Below are 20,830 nucleotides of genomic sequence, written 5' to 3' on the forward strand. Positions count from 1 at the left end.
TCAAGGCCAGGTTGGACGAAGCCTTGGGTGGCATGGTTTAGTGGGAGGTGTCCCTGCCCATGGCAAGGGAGTTGGAACTAGATGATCTTAAGGTCCTTTCCAACCCTATTCTGTGATTCTATATTATTGGAAAATGATAAGAAAAAAGTTATGATACTGAATTAATGTAATATGGATAAGTGCACTCTTCTGTTAAGTGTGGCAATCAACTACACAAGTTCTTTTTGGAGAACAACTGGTAGGTTTCGCGACTGTAATTCAACAGCGCCATGCCGTTGCAATAAACAACAGGCACAACCAGGGGAATATCTGTGACACAGGAAGTTGTTTTCTTCTCTACCCAGCTTGGTGAGATACCAGTAAGAGTGAAGCAACCTGTCTGAGGCAGCACACCATAGAGTGTGCAGGGAGAGAAGAGAGAATAAACAGTGGGCAGACTTTGTGCAGAGAGTGAGAGAACTGGGGTGGTTTAACCAAGAAAAGAAAACCAAACCAAAACAAACATAAAAGAGAATGAGGAAACACAGGGGGAGAGTTCAGAGCATATGGAAGACATCTGCAAAACACAAGGAGCAACTGGACAAACTAGATGGCCCCTTGAAGACCCTGTTAACTCTATTTTGATGATTCAGGACAAGTATCTCTTCAGGAGACCTTTGCTCTTTTCGGTTTTTGAGTGCAAGTAGGATTATATGGTTTTGTTTTTAATTATATGTGCATATGTTTGTATGCTTTCTGGGTTACTCTTCTAGAGTTTTGGAGTTTAGTTTTTTGGATTAAGAACCAGTTTGCAAGTGCTACTTTCATTAGAGTAAGTGATGTTTCCAACTGATTTCCATTAACCTTATGGTGTGGCAAAACTACATTTTAAAGTGCTTAAAGAAGAGTGAAATGCATTGCTATTTGTCTTCTGTTCTTAATGAAGATCCTTTGCAGAACTGTAGAATCATGTTCAGTTACAAAGTGAATCAGTTGTTTTATACATTAATATTATTTGTACATCATAGTCCTTCTGTTTTTCAAAACAGCTGGTTTCAAAGTGTGCTTAACTTGCTCAAGTGTGTGGCTTATAGGTGTACAGCAAGAGCTCTAGTTTTCCTAATCTGAGAATTAGGATAATGGCTGCACACTTGAAAATGGCAATGAAGTTTTTATGATGGGTTAGTTACCTGTGGAGTTGATTGCTAGCTGCAGTGGTAACAATCCTGATTGTGGAGCATCCTGATCATGGCGACTCAGCATTACTGATGAAAAATGCTCTGAGGAATTTTGAGATGCTAGTCTGTATTCTTCATTGGCATACATCACTGCCTATGCATGAACATCCCAGTTTGTTGGATGGGTATCTAATGCTCTCGCTCAGACCTCAAATCAGTTAGTCCTTCTTCCTGCCTTCCTGTCTCTCCACTTACTTTTTCCCTTCTGCCCTCTGTCTTGAAATTTATTTTTGCGTTATGCCTGCAAACTCAGGTTACCAACTAATTCGTGCCTTTTTTACCATCTTTTGTTATTTGTGCTTTTTAAGTTATTTAAGGAAGGGTTTGATTCTCCTGCTAGCCTATGATGTTAATGTAAATCGTATGACTGTCTCTACAGACCACAGCAAAGAACAGCTAACTCTGCAACCCTCCTACTGACTGCATGTCTGATCACCTTGGAGTGCCCTTGTACATTGCTTTTGCATGACCTATGTTTTTGTAAGAATCTGGGATGCAAATATTTAGCCGTCTAGCTTATGTATAATTACAGTTTCCTCCACAGTATATCATGTCTGACTGGATATTTTGTTTTCTTACGGTTTTTGCACTGAAAGTCTCCATGGTTCAAAAATGCAATACTGCATAATTTTCTTTAACTTTTGTTGCAATGTTTTTATCTATATTCTTGGAAAGGCCTGTATCATCAATATTTGTCAGACTCCAGGAAGTCAAGGCAAAAGCAGTAAAATCTAGTCTACCAGGAAGGATCTTTATGAGTGAAACCCAATACGTGTTTTAACTCCCTTTGTAGGAAATGCGTTATAATGCATCATTTTCTGTCTAGCTTGATTATAGTTTCTGTTTAGGCTGTTAAGTGTAATATTTCAGTTGAAAACAATTAGTTCTGCTTAGCCTCAGCAATTTGTTTCTGTATTTAAATGACAGACCTACTACACTGCACTTGATCCAGCAGTGCCGTGTGATTCAGCAGAGCGTCATGTTATGGTGGAGATATATGGCAAGGGCTGACACTAAAATGTGGCTTGTTTTCCTCTTCTCTTGCAAGGAAGTGTGAACTGTAGCTTACCACCAGGCTGCATGATACTGTTTGGTTCTTGGCTCGTATTCACTTGCCATAAAGATCTCTGTTGGAAAGTTGTATTTTAGGCAAACACAGTAAACATCAGTGGATCAGAGCGAAGAGGGAATGAGGAAAACTAAAACACAGTATCTTCTTAGCTGTTAAATATTTGTTTTAATGATCTTATATGTCTTCTTATTACTTGATAAGTATGTGGAGCTCCTATAGATCTAGGGCTATGTTTTCATGTTTTTGGCTGAAACATAAATCTGAATCCAGTTTATTCTGTTACCAGCTTCAGACGGATGTTTCAAACGCAAATGTGTGAATATCTAGCAAATAAAATATCATGGGTTTAATATATCTACATATTTGTCTATCAGAGAATCAGACAAATCAAGTAAATAAATGATCAGTAGACCATTTTCTTACTTCTGCCAAAGTTCATTTACTGCCCATAGTCCTTATTATAACATGCGCAAAAATTTTAGTCTAGTGCACTTCTAAGGATACAGCTGTTGGATTTCTTCTGCTTTCCTTTCACAGATGGTAGGCATCTTTTTTCCTTTTTTCCCTTTTCACTTTTCCCTCTTTTCATTCTTTTACCTCTTTTCCCTTTTCACTCTTTTCCCTTTTCACTCTTTTCCCCTTTTCTTTCCTTTTCCTTGTCAATCATTGGCATAAAAACTGCTAAAAGCCCTCTTATTTTGTATGTTTTACATGTTTTAATTCTCTGTTAGTATTTCCCTAAAAACGTGACTATTTTTAACCATTAAGTTAAGGTGCTTAGTAACATGGATCTCGCAAACCCCTGTAATCTGACTTGTCATTTTACTGAAATCAAAGAATTTGCAGTAGACTGTATTTAAAGACTTGTAGTATAAGATGAGCAGTGTCATTGTATGCATAAAAAGCCATGTTTCCCTAAAGCAGTTGAGTAAATGTTTGAATAAGTAATTGCATTTGCAGTTGTTTGTATGTGCCTTTAGTAATCATAGGAGAGTTAACCCTGCTGGAAATCTTGGCCAACGTGATGGTCTTAAGCTCTCATGAGGCAGTCTAACATGAACTTTCATAAGGCTGAGTGATAGAATTCTAAATAATGTTTTATTTTCCAGCTTGGTTTTCAGTGTTTCACTGAAATATTCTCTAGGACTTTTAAAGCCATTTATAACAAAAATTAAAACCTAAACTTTGTTAAAAAAAAAATGTGCATGTAGGTTTGGTTTGACAGTTGGACAGAAGTTTTTGCTGGATCTTATTTTATCTGAAACATTTTGACCTTCCAAAAAATGTAACTAAGTTTTACCCAATTTCTTCGTTTTGAGCTAACTCTTAGCACTATAATACAATACATCCCAATACATCCTCTCTGTCTGTTGCCAGCATGATTATATATAAAGCCTGAGCATTAAATTTTGAATTCTTTGATTTTGTTAAAGAGACTGACAGAGTTACGAAGGAAAAAGTTTGTGAGAATGCAATTCCTCTTCACCTTAGAAAAGTAATTTTAAAATAGAAGTTACATTATTTTCCACTTTTTGCTATTAGTAGATCTCCTGGGCACAGTTACCTTGGAAACATCATATTCTAAAGGAATAAGACTGTATGGAACATTTTCTTGGACCCATTGATAATGCCTGGAAAAATGATGCTGCTGATGGCAGTGGAAAAACATTCAATTTAGCTGAAGCAGAAGTCCGACCTTTAAGATGAAGTTTGGAAAAAGGAAAGAAATCTGGGTTTGTAATGTCCATAGTTGAGAAGGCTTGATGCTTTCAGACCTCTCCTTTAAAAGACCAACCAGTGGCTTAGTGGAGAGAATTGTGTTCCTCATTACTTTATCAAGAGTATAAAGATCCTCTTACTTAGAACACAATTTGAATATAATATATATACTAGAATATAATTGCATAGTTTAGTTGCAAATAAATGTGATGCAATGTTCAGGTCTAAACTCAGTGCCTAATTATTATTTACAGATGTTGTGATTATAACAAAGCTGGAGTAAACACTGTAAATTCAGTCTTTCTGAATTATTAAAATCATGGGAGCATTATTGCTATTAATTACAGTTCCTTCAATTTTCTGAGAGCTGACATTGGCCCTTTGCTTTGTTTTCCATGAACCCTGATGGGGAAGAGTGGGATCACAGTCAATGAAGCTGTTAAAAGGCTTCCTAGAAGTCTTTCTTGAGTGTGCAGGGTGAGATTTTCTTAAACTCCAAAGAGGCACTTGAATCTACATTGTACTTCAGATCTACACAGGATCCAAATCTATAGAGGATCCCATGACAGCCATGGTCTTTATTCAGCATTTTGGCATTTTGAAATCTGTATGTTTGAGAGCTGTATATGGGTTATTTCTTCTGAAAGGGGGATTCTTTGCATGAGACTGACCTGAAGACAAGATCCTAGCAGTGTCTGGAAGATAATTGTTAAGCAGCAGAATAATCCTACCACCTGTGAGGCTTTTGAGTTTTATCATTTCAGGAGGTAAAACAGTTTCTATTTTGTGGATTCATTTACTGAGAGATTTGATTTTATGTTACACACATACTGTTTGCACTTTATTAAAGGGAGGAAAAGGTAAACCTGGCTTTCTACAGTCATCTGATTGTAAGGCTTATACCTTGTGATTGACAGTCTGTTAAAGCCTGTAACAAAACCACCAGTGGTGCAGCAGATGATCTAGTTTTCTGTAGATCTCAACAAAAGAAACTTTTAACAGCTTTCATATACAGATGCACACAAAGAGATGGAGTATATAGAAATGCAACATCTTTGGGTAAAAAGCAATTGAGCAGCCTGGAGCCTTAAGTGAAATCATCTTCAACTCATGATGCTAAGTCGTGATACTGGTGACATAAGTATATAACAAAGTAACAAAGCAAATACTTGCCAATGGCATTTTATGTGAAACTAAACTATAACTGCTTCTTGTACGACTTCTTTTCAAATTTGATTTTTCAAAGCTTTGCTTTTCTCCCAGAAACTGACAGAAGTCCAAGTGAGAGAAAAGGACATGTTCTCAGAGCTTTTGGCTGTGTATGGAGTCCTATTTTTTGTGCTAACTCATTTTAGAATAGGTTGTCTTCGAATTTATAACTGATAAATTGCGTAGCATTGAAAACACCTGAGAGCAGAATAGCTTCAAATCCGGCTTGTGGGTGGGGGGAGATGTTCAATAGGTACTTGATCAGGCTTTAGTCTGGAATATAAAGGATCTCAAAAAATGATAAACTATAACAGTGCAAGGGAAAAAAATGCAAACAAAGAAAAAAACCTAAAAGAGAAAGGTATTTAAAATTGCATTAGAGATTACAGGATGCACTGTGAAGATGGAACTGGAAGTGCCTTTAAAGAGATAATTAAGATTTTAATCTGTTATTGAAAAGGGGAAAATAGAGTTAAACAGCATGGTATTCTTTGGGGCTTTTTCCCCCTTAGGTTCTTTATACTGATACCTTTCTCAAGGAAAAGAGACTCACCTCTCTCAAATGCTGTGTGTGAGTCAGCTACATCTTATTTATCCCAGGGCGTGGAGCCATGTCTTTGACTATGTCTTGTCGCTGAAAGTTACACAGTTCTGTTAATTGTAGGGAGCTGATGTACCAGTAGAGATTAAAAACTATGGCCAGGCAGAACGTCAATTGTGTGCTTACTAGAAAAATGCAGTTCAAACGGATTTTTTAGTTTCATGCCTTTAACTGACCCTTTGGAGAATGAAGTTTATGTACTTATCTCCAGCAATGCAGTGTGACCATGTATGTGGTTAAGGTAGGTCCATATGGTGCTGTGGAAGTCAATATAGCTAGGCAGTTTGATGAATGTCTGAGCTAGCATATGCAAGGGTAAGTGCCTGAAGATTGGCATTACCTCATGCTCAGGGAAAAAGGGAGTCAGTCTGCATTCAGTTTAAAGGCACTTGAAAGAAATAGAATGCAAGGCTGATGTGTCAAGTTAGCAGTGAAGAGAAATATTTGCTTTTTTTGTCAGTCTAATCAGAGATTTGGAGTCTTTATCAAGCTCAGTTGATAAGGAAGAGAACAAAAACATGCAAAACCAAAGATGAAATCCCAATTAAAAAACAAAAAGCTTTCCTTTGAAAAGTATTCAGTAATTTCCTCTGAAATGTGTTGCAGTATTCCAAGCAGACCTTGTCTCTCTCCGAATTCATAATTATACCTGGGCATCGTAGGGACTACAACTCAAGATTGAGTTTTATATGTAGGCATCTTTATTCAGGCAGTAATAGTAAACAAAATCAAAGCTCTGCAATACCAGTAACAAAAGAACATTTGGTAAAGTCCAGCAGACCAAGCTCAAAGAACCCATGGGTTCCTTGCGCCTATCCTATGCATCTCTACTAAGTTAAGTTATATGTTGTACCATTTATTTCCTAAATGTTGTTTTCTGCCATGAAAATTTTATGCTTTTATTGACTTACTAATTGATTTAGCCAAAAGTCAAGCAGATATTTAGGCTCCCGGTGGTAGCAGCACTATGGCATTCAGTTCATGTAAGATGTCTTCAAATGCTATATGAATAATGTCATCCAGCACGCACATCCTCATTGTGCAGTATGACTGGTGGCCTTATGTGGATCCTTGCTAATTTGCTGGCAAATAACAACACATTGCTCATTAGTCTATTATCTAGAATTTTATCAAGTGTCCTCTTAAGCACCCATCACTTCAGTTGCAACACTTACGATGCTTATTTTTCAAGCCAGCTCAGTGTTGCATTAATGTGTGGTTAGAATTCTTCATTATGCTCCAGTCTCTTTCCTCCATGGAAGCTCGCTCCTGACAGCAGAAGTATTCAGGTATCACGACAATACACGATTTGTGTACATGTGCCTGGCTGCAGAATGTGGGCTGCAAAATGTAGACACTGGAAGAATTAAAAACTAGGTGACTTTTGGAGTGTGGGGTGGGTGTGCGGGACTGGCAGCTCGAAGACAAAATCAGCCCCCTTCCCACACACACATACACATGGGACATCCTTCTCATTTGTGCATAGCTTCTGTTGAGAAGTCTGAGATGTTTATACCCTCAAAAGCTTTGAAGGGCCACCCTAAATGTCATCAGTCAAAACTGCTCTGCCATGTCAGAGATCAGCAGATTGTGTCATGTTTTCCTTGAAAGGTCTGCTGTCTGCTCTCCTTCCCAGCACCAATGGCTTTAGAGAGAAGTGATGAAGAAAATTTTATAGCGGCAAAGAATTATTCCAAACTAGGAAATAATGTTCAGCTGCACTGCTCAGTGTACATGCAGTTACGTAGCTAATGCCAGATAGTACAAAGTACATTGATCAGGTAGATAAAAAAAATCACAGAGGTGCAATAGCACAGTGCTGCCTTAGCAAATCACCTTTCCTGTTTAGGACCATGATTTAAAGATTGCCACAGACATTAAACTAAAGCAAAATGTTTTTTTTGGAGGTGGAGACAAGGGTAACATTTTTTGCCTACTTTAATTCTGGAAACTTCCTTTCCATTTCAAGCAGCTTATTCAAATTCAGTCATCCTCATCAGAGAATGAAACTGTCTAGTTGTGATATTGTTGGGGAGTTTCAACTTCAACTTTAAAGATACTACTTGTGTCTGTATTGAGAAGAGAAGTATCCATGGAAACAGTGCAGTAATTCATAAACTGCAGAGCTGCATAAAGTCTTTCTACCGCAAATATGTGTCAGCAAGAAAACCAAGAAGACACTTTTCATGTCTATGTGGCACAGCTGAAGAGTGCCTTCAATTTTAAATCATGGATTTGAGCCATGCCAGGGTGTAGAGGATTATTCAGTATTTTGTGACTTAATGAATTGAGAAAACCAACCCAGAATCACAAAATCCCAACTTCCCAAGCAGATAACCTACCACTAAAAAGCCTGAAATTTAATTTTCACATCAAAGTACAAAGTTGTAAAAAAATGGCTTTTATATTTTTTGTTTGTTTGCTTTTTTTTTATTTATCAGATAATAGTGAAATAAATGAAAAGAGGAATGTTCTGCTGGTACCTGTCCAGTCTGTGTTCCTTTTAAGTCCCATTAACTAAGCATCAATCTAGTTGAGTAAGGTAACATGGCAAAAAATGGTAATCCAAGCACTCTAGGGCTTGCTTTCCAGGACAAAGATTTTTGTAGCTTTTTACACACATGCGAACATACAATTTTACTCAAGTTAAATACCAAACAACTCTGTTGCTCAGGTAAATGCAAAATATGCTATTTCTGCTGTATTCTTGTAAAACAGAATTCAAGGAACTGGCTTTCTACACTTGGACATTTCAAACACCACTTGTCTAACTTTGTGCAAGTCAGCAAAGACCACATGTTCAAAAAGGTTGTTTCTCCTTTCTATTTTCATTCTCAGTGAAAAATTTGTGTTGCTGTGATCTTGACCGAAGGAATACTGTGGATTGAGTGATCTGCATAGCAATGAGCCTGTGCAAATGCAGTCCTGCTCTGTGCTGTCTTGCACGCACGGCACCCAGGCCAGTGCTGTGTTGTGCATGTCCTTTGGCCGCAAGATAAACTTGGTCTGCAGACAGCTCCCACCCAGTACCAGTGATTACGCCACCTGTGTGTCTTTGCCTTTATCTTAAAGTGAAGCAACAAGTTATCATGTGAAATGCTTTTTATTTGACAATAGAAATGACAACTAGTATGATTTTCTGTTAAGAAAATCCTGTAAGAGCTCAGACCAAAATGAGGTTGCCTTACTATTGATGGAATTTGCACAGCTTGCCAAGCCCTGGTTGAACTTCAGTGCTATTCAGCTCAGGGTTTCCAGGAGGTGAATGCATGTAGCATTGTCTATTTTATTTATTTATTTACTTATAGTTTTAGCTCCAATAAATGGCATTTTAAGGGATACTTTCCTACAAGGTCTGAGTGCCTTTCTTAATGAGATCATAATGAACCACCATCTCCTGGTGCAAAATGTGTATGTAATCCAGGTAAGCAGCTTTCTAAAATGCCAGCAGAATTAGGCATAGCTGACAGTGAGAGCTAAGGCATTGCTCTGCACACATTGGATTTTGCTTTGAATTTAGCAGTTCAAATACTGTTATGCTGTAAAGATGTCTGATACTTTATTCCGACATTTCTGGTTTACTAGTAAATAACTCCTGCAAACTTTCCTTCCTCTGAAGAATGGCCGTGTATGGTAAATGTCATCACATTTTTCAAATAACCTTCACTTTCAGTTACTAAGATGAGCTGCTTTTGAGATAGATCAGGTTAGAAATGTTTTAGAGGACATTTTGAACAAGATGAGCAGCACTTTTTCTTGAGGCCTGTGTATCAAAAATAGCTTTTCCAAACCACTTTAAATGGAGGTAAAATAAATTTTGCTGTCACGGTTCATGGAGGCAATATCTGAAGTAGAAGTAACCTTTTTAATGAGAGTTTTAAGCAGATGGTACAGTTGAGCTTATAATACAATGCACACTTCAACATTATTCTTGGAAATTACTCCTATATTGTCTTAATACAATTTTTACCAAACAGTGTTATATGCTAATTTCTTATTTCCAGAGAAATAACAGGTTGGGCTTTTCAATCTTGCAATACCTTCAGTTTATTGGAGCACTGAAAGCTGGCATCTTAAAACTGGAAAGAAAAATTACAGCCTGACATCCACATTTAACAGCCAGTCCTCAGAACTGTGACCAGACAAGTCGAGCACTATCAGCAAGACCTTAGACCAAATTTGATGATAATAAGGCAACACTTACATATGTAGTAGTATGCTACAGATTAACAGAGTTATCTGCTCTAGAGTCCTCATTCTGAAGTATGGAGCCAACAGAAGCAGAGGGTTTTGTTGCAGACTTGTACAGATGATCAGTTATGGGCAATTTTCATAGGCTGATACACAGTTCCAGGTGTAATTATGTGATCGCCGGACAGTTGCTGACAAAGAACTTAAGGGAAAGTTCCTGATTTCCCTCACCATTCTTCAAACCATAAAGTCCCACTCAGCTGGAGAGTCCCATTTTCTGTCACCGATGTTCATGAGACACACCTTTCTGAGAGCCTGCTAATGACTTCATCAGCACAGTCAAGCCATGAGCATCCTTGTTTCCCACACGGCATCCTTGTCTCTAAATTGGAGGGACATCAATTTGATGGGTGGACCACTCGGTGGATAAAGAACTGTCTGGATGGCCGCACGCAAAGAGTTGTGGTCAATGGCTCGATGTCCGGCTGGAGATCGGTAACGAGTGGTGTCCCTCAGGGATCGGTGTTGGGACCGGTCTTGTTCAATGTCTTTGTCGGTGACATGGACAGTGGGATTGAGTGCGCCCTCAGCAAGTTTGTTGATGACACCAAGCTGTGTGGTTCGGTTGATACGCCGGAGGGAATGGGCTGATGCCAACCTTATGAAGTTTAACCATGCCAAGTGCAAGGTCCTATACCTGCATCGAAGCAATCCCAGACACAGCTACAGGTTGGGCAGAGAAGAGATTCAGAGCAGCCCTGGGAGAAGGACTTGGGGGTGTTGGTCGATGAGAAAATGAACATGAGCCGGCTTCAGTGTGTGCTCGCAGCCCAGAAAGCCAACCGTATCCTGGGCTGCATCAAGAGGAGCGTGACCAGCAGGTCGAAGGAGGTGATCCTGCCCCTCTACTCTGCTCTCATGAGACCTCACTTGGAGTAGAGTGTGCAGTTCTGGTGTCCTCAACATAAAAAGGACATGGAACTGTTGGAACAAGTCCAGAGGAGGGCTACAAGGATGATCAGGGGACTGGAGCACCTCCTGTATGAAGATAGGCTGAGAAAGTTGGGGCTGTTGAGCCTGGAGAAGAGAAGGCTGCGTGGAGACCTCCTAGCAGCCTTCCAGTATCTGAAGGGGGGCTATAAGGATGCTGGGGATGGACTCTTCATCAGGGACTGTAGTGATAGGACAAGGGGTAACGGGTTAAAACTTGAACAGGGGAAGTTTAGATTGGATCTAAGGAAGGAATTCTTTACTGTGAGGGTGGTGAGGCACTGGAATGGGTTTCTCAGGGAGGTTGTGAATGCTCCATCCTTGGCGGTGTTCAAGGCCAGGTTGAATGATGCCTTGGGTGGCATGGTTTAGTGTGAGGTGTCCCTGCCCATGGCAGGGTGGTTGGAACTAGATGATCTTAAGGTCCTTTCCAACCCTAACTATTCTAGGATTCTATGATTGCTTCTGTTGTCCTTTAAACCCAGAGCCTTCTCAAGTTGCATTCAGATTGATCAGTAAGTGACCATCTGTGTTCATAGTTCTGTCCTTTCTGGTTTCATCCTGTGCTTGTGCTTTGTGCTTCCAAGGCTGCTGTTACCATTCTGCAATAATTCAGTTTATGCATTTTCTTATTTTAGGGTCACTGGTAGTTCATTTGACACAGAAATGATTTCTTAGATGTGTATATGTACATTACTACCTTGACTACACACTGTTACTATATGTCTAATAATAGTAATGTTACTTACAAAGAAGGAACCTTGAAAAATGTTTTTCCCTTGGTTATAATATGTTTTTTGACACTGGGATATATTATTTTTAGTTTACTTTTAGTATTTTTCAGTGAAATTATTATTTTTTTTTTAATGACCATGGAGACATCTTAAAGAATGTGTAACCTTGCTATCTAGAGGACTGTTTGTCATTTTGTAGTAGTTGCATGTTGATAATCTTAACAGAATATACAGTGGCTAACTTTTCTTAGTTTATTTTAATATGATTTTCACTATTGTTTACACCAGTTCACATTCAGAAGTATTAGGTCATATTTTGTATAAAATGTCTTTCTCTTATCTGTTAGTATTGTAAATACATACCTGTCCTACTGAAATTCTCTCACTTGTGTTTGTAATACGCCTTCCTTGTCCACATATAATCTTTTTTTTAACAACAAAATTCTTCTTAGTATTTGATTTTCATAAGATTTTTTGGGTGCTTCTTCTTCCCTTGTAATTATTTCCCCATTTTCTGCCAGCCTAAACCAGAATACTTTTTATAATCTTCTCAGGGGCTGCAGATCAAAAATAATCCTCAGAGAAAGTAACTTCTGTGTACAAAGTAAGTAAAAATGGATTTATATTCATTATTTGCTTTGTTCTTTTATCAAAGTTATCAGAAATTAAGACTTCTTAGTATTTAAACAGCCTAACAAGCTGATAGATAGTTTTCCATATCTGTGTGAGGATATATGAAGAAAAGCACAGACACTGTGCTTAATCAACAATTACAGAAGGGAAAGTGAAAGAGATTTTTTTCTGTATTGACATTCAGATGTTCCTGGTAATTTTAGTATGGTTTAAAATTGTACCACTTCACTCTGGAGATCATCTTACAATCTGTTATCGTAAGCTATTTTTTTTAAGTATTAAGAAAATACGCTTTATGTATCTTCCCATCTTCTACCAGGTAATTGTGGAACTGAAAACACTTGATCCCAGGTGGGCTTTCTGTGTGGAATCCAATTGATATTCTCCTAAACTAGCTGAGGAGGGCATAAGTCTGTAAAAATTGAAAGGTTGAAACTCTCCAGAGTATAATGAGATGGGATGCTTTGCTATGATTGCATTTGTCTTTTCTTCCCTTTTCTCAAAAACAGCTGCAGGGCTTCATCCTATCATGAATTCAGGAATTTTTCTGAAGCTGTAAATTAGAGAATGTAATTTGTAAAGAGATTTTGTTTTATTTTTCCCCCTTTTAATAATCCCTGAATAAAATTGTCTGTACCTGCTTTTCGGATCCTGAGTTTGGATCCTGAGATGGGGTTTTGGATTTCTTCACAAGTTTGTTCTTGAGCAAAAGGCTTGGTGTGGATGGCGCACTGTCCTTTTGCAAGTTTACTCCTTATTGTTTTCCTAAAATCAAGAATGTCTAGTTGTTTATACCCTGAGTTATTGAGATTGTCTCACCTTTGCCATGTCTCTGATCATCTCCACTTGGTATTGACTTTTTCCCTGAGCACTGAAGGACAATCTTCTGTGCTTTCAAATCTATTTCTAATTACTTTATTTCTGACTAGATTTTTAATTCCTCAGAAATTTTATATTGTAGCTTTGGTTTTCCTGTTTCACTGTGTTCTATAATATAACAGGACTTGCAGAAACACGTAGACATACTGTTGCTCTTACGGAATATTAATTCTAACTGCAAGTAAGTCTCCTTACATTTTGACAGTATGAGAATTTCGGACATAACTCGTTTGTCTTGAACTAATGAGAATATGGCTAAGCTGATCAGTAAACTTGGATGTAAATATCCAATTATGCTTGTTTATGTTGTTATGAAAATATGTAATGCTTGGAGTCTTCATAGATGATTAATTAATCTAATTTTACTGTTCTTAGTTGCACTGTGAAAGCATTCACTACCTATTGTTCATTTCCATACATCTTCCTTTTCTCTGTCATAAGTAAAGTCCATACAGGCAACTTCTATGGCATGTATTTGAGAATTTAAATTCAGAAGCGCCCATTTTCAAGATCTGCATAAAATACATCTTTTATATTGTCTTACTTTTTCTCATTGAAACTGTATGTACTCATAAGATCAGGCTTTTTGCTTTTTCTTTATATCCGTTTCTAATAATTCAGTAATACCTTCCAAGCCAAAGCCTGCTAATTGCATGATTTTCATGGTTTGCATTGTGCTGTTTAATTTCCACCACAGAATTATGCATATATTTTAAACTGGAGAGATCTTTCTATATAATTTCTTGCAAAGCTGTGGTGGGCATATAGTTCTCTTTGGGGTGACCCACCACACTACTGAAGAGTCCTTGGCGTAGGTAAGCTTCAAACCACAAAACCTGTACATATAGTGTACAGCCATATGTTATATTAATAGTTTCTCACTCAGAGTGATTTGGGTATCTTTGCCAGTTCTCCTTTCTTATGGGCGTTGTTTTGCCTGGTTCCCACTGCTCCTTAGGTCCATCCCTGTCCTCTAAGTTTTCTAGAGATATTCTCAGAAATTTATGAAATTAGGATTTTGAGGCTTTTCTCTTGCCAGTTTGCACAGTTTTTATTGGTTTTGTCAATGTAAACAAGAAGAGAATCAGTACTTATAGTCCAGTCACTATCATCTAGATCCAACTTTATTCAGACTAAACAACTGACCTGAAATTATAATCTCTGTTTCTCTGCCCCTACCCCAATCTCTCTTTTTTATGGAATTCAGAGGAAAATAGCAGGGCTAGAAATAGATGAGTAATTATTTCAAATGGACCTGTAACCTGCTAGGTGCAGTAGATTAGCAGCAATCTAAGTAAATGGTGATTCAAGTGATGTGAAAAACAAAGCCACACCGAACAAACAAGTATAATAAATAATGCTCAGGCTATCAGTCTAAAAAAAATAAGGTCCTTTGTAGTCATGTAGAATCCATTCATTAAAATGAATCAATCTGAGTCACAGACTTTGCCACTAAGGAAAATATAAAGAAAAAAATCAGTGTAATGTATCAGTTGTAAACAACTAAATTTATATCACTGGCAATAAAAAATAACAAGCTTCATTTTTCCCATTCTCAGATATAGCAACTTATTCAGTGATTCTTCACCCACAATCCTTCAACAATAATGGACAAACCTGCTCATCAATATCTAGTTAACAGCTTTAATTTGGTTTACTGATTTGTTGTATCTCTGTAGGCTTCTCTATCCCTTACACTAACTCACATTTATCTCATGTTGCTGTACTACAGTGATTAGTGCTGAGGCTCTTATGCAACCTTTGCAACCTTTTGAAGGATACCTTTCACCTTTCATGTTTTAATGTATTGTTTAGTATGGGTTACAGTGAGATGGAGAAATTAAACCATAAATGTTAAATATATAGTTAAAATACTGTAAATATTTAATAATATTTGTATAATATTTATATAAAATCTCTAGTATATTTATATTATTATAATATAATATTATATTCATGTATTATATTTATATAATATATATTTGTATTATGAAATATCATATTATTTATAAATAATGTTTATATTTAAGAATATAAAATACGGATCAGCCTATTTATTCTGTATAGGCTATGGACATGAACATTCTAGAGAAGCATTTGTTTTCAGTCTAGGTTCAGGGGAAGATAACAATGTTGTCATAGAAACTTCGGGTTCGTTGTGCTCCAGCTTGATTTTTCAGCAGAAGTGGGAAAACAACAGAGATTTACATCCAAAGAAAGTTGTTTACAGGAACCACACACAGTTTCAAAAGCATTTATCTTTAATGAACATAGGTTCATTACTGTTGGAGCATTCCATATCCCCTGTGCTTCCCTTTGCAGTTTATTCTCACTGCATCTGTGACTTGTCCATTTAGTAGTATTTGTTTGAGATGTTGCAAGGTTGAGCACTAGCAACCTTTTAGGAAAACCAGCTTTTGACATGCAAAACATCCATGTTTGCCCCTGTTTTTATTTGAAGAAAGTAAAGAATCACTCACATTTCTACTTGCAAGTATTTACTGGGATAAAAAAAAAAAAAATCAGATGTTATACATTAGGGTTCTTGCAAAGCCATAACTGATACTTTTTTTACAAGACATAAACTTGCGTTTGTCATGTGTGAGATGCTTGGGATGGCAAAAGAAGTAGGGAGGAAAATATCAGTGGTTCTAAATCCCTAAGCCTTTTTGCAGCCCATGCATGGATATGAACACTGCATCACAGCACTATTCATCAGCAGCACAGAGTGAGAATGACTTCCGGATACCTCAGCCAGGGATTTTCAGACAATAGTAGAGTGGGAGCCCATATTTCTCAGCAAACTGCTAATGAGAAAAACTGAAGTAGACAAATGGTCGTGATGATCCTAGGGTGACTTATCACATTTCTGATCTGTAGCATTTAAATACTGACAATACCATATATTTAAGCAAAGCTGCTTTGTTCTACCAGAAGCAATAAAGCACACTGCTGTGAAAGTACTGATCCATATTTTTTAAAATTAATATTTTCTTTTAAAATTTTGGATTCACATTTTCTTTTAAAATTCCACTGATGGTTTGCTCAAAGGGCAGGATCCACAAATGGCATTGACTGATGCAATCGTACTGGTGAGAGACATGTAAATATTGTTCAATACAGCTGAGAGTCTGACATGGTTTGTCTATAATTTGTTATCTTAATTAAGCTGTTTTACATAGCTACACTGAAGAAATTGTGGCCTTAGGCTGCAGTACTGTAGAAATCTGCATTTTCTTTGGAACTGTGTGTGTGTAGGTACCTGTCCTTTTATATACCCATTCCCCACACAAGCTGTTCCATGACTCACTTTTATTGGCCATTAGGCAGACTAACCACAGGGGAAAGGGTGGTATTCCAGACCCACTGCTCCGTTAAAGTAGTTGTGTGTTGTGCTGGTCTACAGAGTAATTACCTCTGATTTAGAATGCTGTCAACATCATGTCTATACTAATGCTGAAACAGATTTTAAACAGTATTTATCACAGTTTGGTAAACCTGGTAAGTTGAATCTCAAGAATAAACTTGCCAGACGCCTCCTTCTCCCACCCTGAAACCACTTGAAAATTCATTTGTCTCAGAGCTTTTGTGTGTGTTTGTTTTGGCTTTCTGGTGTTTGACTTCTAGCAGAACGTTGTAAAGTTTATGTAATTTTGGGCCTAGCAGTTAATGTGTCCCCTGCAGGCAGACTCTGTATGAATTAGAAAGAAATTCAATTACTGAACTACTGATAACTTATCTCAGCAGAATGCAAATGGATTAAGATGGCTAAATGTTCACTCACTTATAAATGTACCATTTAATGAGAAAACATGCTCTTAAAGAAAAACAACACAAAAAACTATTCTGATGTTTTATACTTTCAGTTTTTAATGTATTTCATATAACGCTACTTACAAAGCAAATTCTGGTGGCTTTTGTTAAAATAATTTGGAATGAAAGCCATAAAAATGGTTTTAAAAGCATGCCGAACAATTGATTATGTTTCCCAAACAGATACAGTGGAAATATTTCCTCTTTAAAAAATATGAATGACTCTTTTGATAAAAGGTGTTTCACATTTTTAATACATAGATTTGTTTTTCCAAGACATTATTTACCACAGTACTGAAATTAAGACTTCATTTTATGTGAAATATGGTCATCTCTGTGTATTAGTTATTATACATGGAATGAGCTGATTTAATTTTTCTGTTAAAAAAAAAATCATCCCCTTTCATGCAGTTTTTGAGCTGATCTTAATTTTATATATATATATAAAAACTGGTCTGTGAATGGTGTGCGTTCCTCATCTCCACAACCAGTGGAGGCACTATGTTAACTTACATAGTTAATGAATTAACCCATGTTTCTTTATGGGCTTAGAGAACATGGAGGTTATTTATTCACAGTGAATGCAGTGTATGTAGATGTAGGCTCTTCACCGGTGCATTTCCTTGAGAAAAAAACCAACAAAACTCCTTTATCTGTTTTATAGTTATCATGTAGGAAGCTGGCTGTCCGGTAATTTTGACAGGCTGTTTAGACTGGAATTAAACCCCTCATTTAAATCATTGGCAAGAATTTGGGTATTTGATTCATTTCAGTGAACATTTAGAAGCAATTTTTTTAAGAAATATCCCTGTATAACTTTTCTAAAACTGATATTTCTTCAGATCATAAACCAATTCTTTTCTATTTCACAACAGTAAAGACATTAAATGTGACTTGTAGTTGTGGGGTTAGAAGAATGAGTTTCATAAAGTGTTTTTATGAAATAAGGTTGAAAGAGAAATAATGAATGATACATATCTAGTGTCACTAGCATAGTGTATTATTATTGGATTCTTCAGGATGTGCAAAATGTGTTGGAAAACCAATATCCTGGGACTGGGCCTTAGTCCTACAATACATAGGGCTTTATAGCCCTGTCAAAAAAGGCATTAAAATATATATTTCATCGTAAGTATGGAAATAGAATCATAGAATCCTAGAATAGTTAGGGTTGGAAAGGACCTTAAGATCATCTAGTTCCAACCACCCTGCCATGGACAGGGACACCTCACACTAAACCATGTCACCCAAGGCTCTGTCCAACCTGGCCTTGAACACCGCCAAGGATGGAGCATTCACAACTTCCCTGAGAAACCCATTCCAGTGCCTCACCACCCTCACAGTAAAGAATTCCTTCCTTAGATCCAATCTAAACTTCCCCTGTCTAAATTTTAACCCATTCACCCTTGCCCTGTCACTACAGTCCCTGGTGAATAGTCCATCCCAGCATCCTTATAGCCCCCCTTCAGATACTGGAAGGCTGCTAGGAGGTCTCCACGCAGCCTTCTCTTCTCCAGGCTCAACAGCCCCAACTTTCTCAGCCTATCTTCATACGGGAGGTGCTCCAGTCCCCTGATCATCCTCGTGGCCCTCCTCTGGACTTGTTCCAACAGTTCCATGTCCTTTTTATGTTGAAGACATCACAACTGCACACAATACTCCAAGTGAGGTCTCACGAGAGCAGAGTAGAGGGGCAGGATCACCTCCTTTGACCTGCTGGTCACGCTCCTTTTGATGCAGCCCAGGATACGGTTGGCTTTCTGGGCTGCGAGCGCACACTGAAGCTGGCTCACGTTCATTTTCTCATCGACCAACACCCCCAAGTCCTTCTCCAAAGGGCTGCTCTGAATCTCTTCTCTGCCCAACCTGTAGCCGTGCCTGGGATTGCTCCGACCCAGGTGTAGGACCTTGCACTTGGCATGGTTAAACTTCATCAGGTTGGCATCAGCCCACCTCACAAGCGTGTCGAGGTCCCTCTGGATGGCATCCCTTCCCTGCAGCATATCAACCGAACCACACAGCTTGGTGTCATTGGCAAACTTGCTGAGGGTGCACTCAATCCCACTGTTAGAATTATAGTGGGGACCAATCCTGCAGTCTGCTTACATCTCATTAAAGCAACAGCTGTCCAAAACACAACCAAACATCTTCACAGAGTTGGTGTGAATGAGAGGCTTGGTGAACAGCACTGGGTGAGCTCTGCTTGGGAGCTCAGCCATGCAGCCTAATGTGCTGCTAGTGCAGTCTATATGCCTAGCTCCTTGTGGCTGCCCCCCCACAAATGTGTAGACACAGCTAGGAGCCTGGTTTGTTCCAGTTATAGTGGTCAGTTCAGCAAAAGCTATCTGCCTGACAGATACCCCCAGCAGGGTCGGGCTCGGTTAGTACTTGGATGGGAGACCGCCTGGGAATCCCGGGTGCTGTAGGCTTTTTTCTGGAGAATGCACATCCCAAATTACAGTTCGATTGTAAGCCCTCTCTATCATGTGACCCGGAAGAAGAACGATTTTAAATGGGGCCCTGAGCAACAACAAGCCTTTGAGCAAATTAAACGTGAGATAGTTCATGCAGTAGGTCTTGGACCAGTCCGGAACGGGCCAGATGTAAAAAATGTACTGTACACCGCAGCCGGGGAGAATGGTCCTACCTGGAGCCTCTGGCAGAAAGCTCCAGGGGAGACTCGAGGTCGACCCCTCGGCTTTTGGAGTCGGGGATACAAAGGATCTGAGGCCAGCTATACCCCAACTGAGAAAGAGATACTGGCAGCCTATGAAGGGGTTCGAGCTGCTTCGGAGGTGATTGGCACTGAAGCACAGCTCCTCCTGGCACCCCGGTTGCCCGTTCTGGGCTGGATGTTCAAAGGCAGGGTCTCCTCTACACATCATGCAACCGATGCGACATGGAGTAAATGGGCTGCACTAATTACACAACGAGCTCGAATAGGAAATCCCAGTCGTCCAGGCATTCTAGAAGTCATCATGGACTGGCCAGAGGGCAAAGATTTTGGAATGTCACCAGAAGAGGAGGTGATGCGTGCTGAAGAGGCCCCACCATATAATAAACTGTCAGAAAGTGAAAAGCAGTATGCCTTGTTTACTGATGGGTCCTGCCGTATTGTGGGAAAGCATCGGAGATGGAAGGCAGCTGTATGGAGTCCTCAAAGACAAGTTGCAGAAACTGCTGAAGGGGAGGGTGAATCGAGTCAGTTTGCCGAGGTGAAAGCCATCCAGCTGGCCTTGGACATTGCTGAACGAGAAAAGTGGCCAGTACTTTATCTCTATACTGACTCATGGATGGTGGCAAATGCCCTGTGGGGGTGGTTGCAGCAATGGAAGCAGAGCAACTGGCGACGCAGAGGTAAACCCATCTGGGCTGCTGCACTGTGGCAAGATATCGCTGCCCGGGTGCAGAACCTGGTGGTGAAGGTACGCCATGTAGACGCCCATGTACCCAAGAGTCGGGCCACTGAGGAACACCAGAACAACCAACAAGTGGATAAAGCTGCTAAGATTGAAGTGGCTCAGATGGACTTAGATTGGCAACATAAAGGTGAATTATTTTTGGCTTGGTGGGCCCATGACACTTCAGGCCATCAGGGCAGAGATGCAACATACAGATGGGCCCGTGATCGAGGGGTGGACTTAACAATGGACACTATTGCCCAGGTTATTCATGAGTGTGAAATATGTGCTGCAATTAAACAAGCCAAACGGTTAAAGCCTCTTTGGTATGGAGGACGATGGCTGAAGTACAAATATGGAGAGGCCTGGCA

Source organism: Psittacula echo (genome assembly GCF_963264785.1).
Source record: "Psittacula echo genome assembly, chromosome: 1".
Taxonomy (NCBI): domain Eukaryota; kingdom Metazoa; phylum Chordata; class Aves; order Psittaciformes; family Psittacidae; genus Psittacula; species Psittacula echo.